This window comes from Macaca nemestrina, chromosome 1, assembly GCF_043159975.1.
Source record: "Macaca nemestrina isolate mMacNem1 chromosome 1, mMacNem.hap1, whole genome shotgun sequence".
In the NCBI taxonomy this organism is placed as follows: Eukaryota; Metazoa; Chordata; class Mammalia; order Primates; family Cercopithecidae; genus Macaca; species Macaca nemestrina.
Genome location: NC_092125.1, coordinates 19443638 through 19449253, shown reverse-complemented (window position 1 = coordinate 19449253; position 5616 = coordinate 19443638). Strand labels below are relative to the sequence as shown.

At 47.3% G+C, this 5616-nt stretch overlaps 1 long non-coding RNA gene across 1 annotated transcript; it reads left to right on the top strand.

Moving 5' to 3' along the window:
* Nucleotides 1-325: 325 nt before the first annotated feature.
* Nucleotides 326-3702, top strand: LOC139357439 (uncharacterized). The gene is made up of 3 exons (XR_011610542.1): nt 326-2000; nt 2851-2945; nt 3281-3702. It is a non-coding gene; the product is annotated as an uncharacterized lncRNA (long non-coding RNA).
* The last annotated feature ends 1914 nt before the right edge of the window (nt 3703-5616 follow it).

The window sequence follows — 5616 nt, the reverse complement described above, 5'->3', positions numbered from 1 at the left end:
AGTATTTTATGATCTTGTGGCACCACTCTCTGGCCGCGCGGCTTCTCCTTACTTGTCTGGTCTTTGTTTTTGTTACTTTCATTTTGTCCTTGTTATATGTGGATGAAATAAGACAGACGTTAACGACTCCTTTGTCTCTGACCCTAACTCACTTCCCTGACGTTCGGGCTCAAGCCCACAACCTCTCCATAGAAGTCCGTAAGGGACGATGGCAAAAATTCTGCTCGTCCGAGTGGCCTACCCTCCATGTTAGGTGGCCCCGGGACGGAACATTTGACCTCCCAATTATCTTACAGGTTAAAGCAACAGTGATGGATCCTAGGCCACACAGACACCCAGACCAGGTGGCCTACATAATTACTTGGGAGGATCTGGTCCGAAACCCTCCCTCTTGGGTGAAACCCTTCCTCCATTCCCCTTCCCCACCCCAGTCTACCCTTCTTGCCTTAGAAGCCCCCCCCAAAAAAAAAAATAGAAAACCGAACCCACATAAGCCAGTCCTCCTAGATAAACCCCAGAGGAATCTCCTCCTTCTTGACCCCCTGCCTCCTCCACCTCAAAACCCCCTTCTGAGACCTCCACCTTACGCTTCACCCTTGCCCCCTGTCTTGTCCCCAGCTCTTTCCTCTACCGCCTCGGCCCCTACCCTTTCTCCAACTTCTCCCTCGGCCCCTCCCTCCACCCCGTCTCCTTCGCCAGCCCCGCCCAAACTCACCCCTCGGATGCCGCCACCGACACCTCCTCGTCTCCGCTTGTGGCGGACTGAGGACCCAGATGGCCCTTCCACTTGGCAATCCTCCCCTTTTCCCCTCTGTACCGTCAATCGCATGGTCCAGTACTGGCCCTTCTCTGCCTCTGACCTCTACAACTAGAAAACCCATAACCCTTCCTTTTCCCAAGACCCCCAGGCCCTAACCTCGTTAATAAAATCCATTCTCCTCACTCACCAGCCCACTTGGGATGATTGCCAGCAACTCTTGCAGGTCCTCCTAACCACTGAAAAAAGGCAGCAAGTCCTCCTGGAGGCCCGGAAAAATGTGCCAGGACCAGGAGGCCTCCCAACCCAACTTCCCAATAAAATAAACAAGGGATTTCCCCTCACCCACCCAGACTGGGACAATGAAACCGCACCAGGTAAGGAGAGTCTCCAAATCTATCACCAGGCTCTGTTGGCGGGTCTCAAAGGGGCAGGAAAGCGCCCCACAAATTTGGCCAAGGTAAGGACCATAACTCAGGAAAGGGATGAAAGCCTGGCAGCCTTCATGGAAAGGCTTCTGGAAGGGTTCCAAATGTATACCCCATTAAACCCAGAGGCCCTAGAACATAAGGCTACCATAGCTATGGCATTCATAGACCAAGCTGCATTAAATATCAAAGGAAAACTCCAAAAACTAAATGGAATCCAAACCTATGAATTACAGGAATTGGTTAAGGAGGCAGAAAAAGTGTATAATAAAAGAGAAACCCCTGAGGAAAGGGAAGCCAGGTTAGTGAAGGAACAGATAGAGCGAGAGAATCGTAAGGACCGAGTGAGGGATAAGCATTTAACAAAAATCCTGGCGGCAGTTGTGAGAGAAAAAAAACCAGGGAAAGAGGGAGAGAAGCGGAGGCGGCCGGCTGGCCCCCGTGTCTTCGCATCATGGCAGCCACCGCTATGCTGGTCAAGGACTCTGCTAAGTTAACCCTTGGGCAGCCACTAACTATTATTACCCCACATGCTCTAGAGGCCACAGTGCGGCAGCCCCGGGACCGGTGAATAACCAACGCACGCCTAACCCACTACCAGGCCCTCCTACTGGACACGGACCGTGTCCAGTTTGGCCCTCCGGTCACCCTAAACCCTGCTACGCTGCTGCCGGTACCAGAAAACCAACCAAGCCCACACGATTGTCGGCAAGTACTGGCTAAAACCCATGGAACACGGGAAAACCTTAAAGACCAAGAACTCCCAGACGCGGATCACACCTGGTACACAGACGGCAGCAGTTACCTTAACTCAGGTACCCGGAGGACGGGAGCGGCGGTAGTAGATGGCCACAACACCATTTAAGCACAATCACTACCTCCTGGCACGTCTGCACAGAAGGCTGAGTTAATAGCACTAACCAAAGCCCTAGAGCTGTCCAAGGGAAAGAAAGCTAACATTTATACTGATAGCCGGTATGCCTTTGCAACGGCTCATACTCATAAAAGTATCTATAAAAGAAAAGGTCTCCTAACCTCAGAAGGAAAGAAAATCAAGAACAAAGTTAAAATAATTGCCTTATTAAAAGCCCTTTTTCTTCCTCAAGAAGTGGCTATAATTCACTGCCCTGGGCATCAAAAAGAACAAGATCCAGTCGCAGTAAGAAACAGACAGGCCGACCAAGTGGCCAGGCAAGCCACCATGGCGGAAGTACTAACCCTAGCCACAGAACCTGACGAAACCAGCCACATAACTATTAAACATACTTAAACCCCGGGAGACCAGGAAGAAGCAAAAGCCATAGGGGCTATAGAGAACAAAGACACTAAAAACTGAAAAAAAGAAAGAAAAATAGTCCTTCCCCAAAAGGAGGCCCTGGCAATAATCCAGCAGATGCATGCCTGGACACACTTGAGTAGTCAAAAAGCTAAAATTACTGATTAAAAAAACTGACTTTCTAATCCCAAAGGCAAGTACCTTCGTAAAACAAGTGACATCTGCCTGTAAGGTCTGTCAGCAGGTAAACGCTGGGGCTACCCAAGTGCCAGAAAGGAAACGAACTCGTAGTAATCACCCAGGAGTCTATTGGGAAATAAACTTCACTGAAGTAAAACCTCACTATGCTAGATATAAGTACTTACTAGTATTTATAAATATCTTTTCAGGATAGGTAAAAGCCTACCCCACCCGGCAAGAAACGGCACACATAGTAGCCAAGAAAATTCTGGAAGAAATCTTTCCTAGATTTAGACTTCCCAAGGTAATTAGGTCAGATAACGGGCCGGCCTCCATTTCTCAGGTAAGTCAGGGGCTCGCCAGAATATTGGGGATTAATTGAAAATTACATTGTGCCTATAAACCCCAGAGCTCAGGACAGGTAGAAAAAATAAAACAATAAAAGAAACCCTTACTAAATTAACCTTAAAGACTGGTTTAAAAGATTGAATACGCCTCCTATCCTTAGCTCTGTTAAGAGCCCGAAATACGCCTAACCGTTTTAGGCTCACTCCATATAAAATCCTCTACGGAGGACCTCCCACTTTGTCAACCTTGCTTAACTCCTTCTCCCCCTCCGATCCTAAAACTGACCTACAGGCTCGGCTAAAAGGACTCCAAGCAGTACAGGCCCAAATCTGGGCCCCCTTGGCAGAACTGTACCAACCAGGACATCCACAGACCAGTCACCCCTTCCAGGTAGGAAACTCTGTCTACGTTAGACGGCACCGCACTCAAGGACTAGAGCCTCGGTGGAAAGAACCCTACATTGTTCTCCTAACCACGCCCACAGCCATAAAGGTTGACGGAATCTCCACTTAAATCCACGCATCCCACGCCAAGGCTGCTCCAAAGACGTCCGGACCAACACCACTTAAGACATGGAAACTCCGACGCTCCGCGGACCCGCTCAAGATAAGACTCTCTCGTATCTAACTCCTTGCTTATTGTTTGCCCTTCTTCCCTGCGCCGTCTCTAGTGTAGTTTTTAACGCTAACCCCCACCGGCCATTTAGCCTGACCTGACAGACAATTAATTTTAATAATCAAGAGGTCTTAAATAAGACCTCCGAGAATGCTCCTATAAAGACTTGGTTTCCAGACCTCTATTTCAACCTAAAAAAAAAAAAAAAAAAAATAGCAGGAAAAAATAAAAAACACAGGCCCCCGGTTTACTGGTCCCACAGGAGTCCTATTAAGGACTCCTCAGGATGGACAAGAATGAAAAGGACAGGCTAGAAAGGTGTCCATCAGCTGGAACAGGTTTTATGCCTGTCCCGGATTCAGGACAGGACAAATAAAAAAAACTTGTAAAAATCTGACTCACTTGTATTGCAAAAGCTGGTCCTGTGTAACTACTAATAATAAAAAGTAAAAATAAGCCACAAAACCTTGGTATATAACCATGTCCTTTGTCCAGCCCTGTACCACAACCCGATATTCGGAAAATTGCAACCTGGTTCGCATCAAGTTTGAAAATGCGGCAAAATCTGATAACAGATAGATAACAACAAGGTTAATATAAGGTCTCTATTTATACCAGCACAACCCGCCTAAAATTCCCCTCCAAATCAGACTATTAGTCAATCCAGACACTGCCCCTGTTGCAGTAAGGCCAAACCAGGTTTTATTAAAAGCTAGGAAGCCCCCGGTTTCCATATCGAAGAAGCCCCAACTAAAAGCTCCTCAAAGCACCTCCCCGCCCTTAATCTCCCTCACCCTCACCGACGTGTTAGGAATTAAGGTAGCGGCTAAAGTTAAGACCGGGACAGCAGCCCTAGTGCATGGTAACCATCATCTGCAACAACTTAAAGTAGCCATAGATAAAAACCTTAAAGCCATAGAACAATCTATCACAAAACTTGAAAAGTCCTTAACTTCTCTGTCTGAAGTTGTATTACAAAACCAACGAAGACTAGAAATTGTCTTTCTGAAAGAGGGCGGACTCTGTGCAGCCCTGAAAGAGCAATGTTGTTTTTATGCAGATCATTCAGAAATAGTTAAAGATTCCATGGCAAAACTAAGAAAAAAATTAGACAAGAGAAAAAAAAAGAGAAAATCTCAACAAAGTTAGTTTAAAAATTAGTACAACCAATCCCCTTGGCTTAGCACCCTAATCTCCACCATCTTAGGACCCCTCATCCTGCTCACGCTCATCCTAACTTTTGGGCCATGCATACTCAACTGCTTACTCACCCTTATTAAAAATAAATTAAACATAGTACATGCTATGGTTCTAACCCAACAATACCAGACCCTCAGGACTGAAAAAGAGGCTCAAGATTGAGCCTCTGACACAAAAAGAGGAGGGAATGAAACTAGGCCGCATAAAACTTAGAAACTAGGCCTCATAAAAAAAGAACTTAAAAAAATTAACACCAGGTGGCTCTGGATAGGGTCCCACCCTGCCTCAATAGGGTCCCACCCTGATACGGTCCCACCCTGCCAATTCCGGGAAACAACCTCATGGGGTCCCACCCTGCCAATTCCGGGGGTCCCACCCTGCCTCGAAGTTCCCGGAATCAACAACTCCAGGAAAAAAACCTCATAAGGTCCTGCTCTAACCAATTAGAACAAGACACCTTGCTCAGGCCATAGACAGACCCAATTACCACGCGCCTAAAGCTTTGTTTAAATTTCGCGCCCTAAGCTGTGTTTGAACTTGTGTTTGCCTATATAAACAGCCTGTAACAAGCAGTCGGGGTCCCAGGGCCAACTTAGAGCTTGGGACCCTAGCGCGCTAGTAATAAATAACTCTCTGCTGTGAATCTCGTGTCAGTGATCCTTCGCGGCGACCCCTACCCAGGAGAGAATCAACAGTTCGGTTCCAACACCTGTCATCTAGTTTTTAAGCCCTACATGCATTAGGTATTTGTCCTAACGCTCTCCCTCCCTTTGCCCCTCACCATCCCCACCCCGACAGGCCCCAGTGTGGGA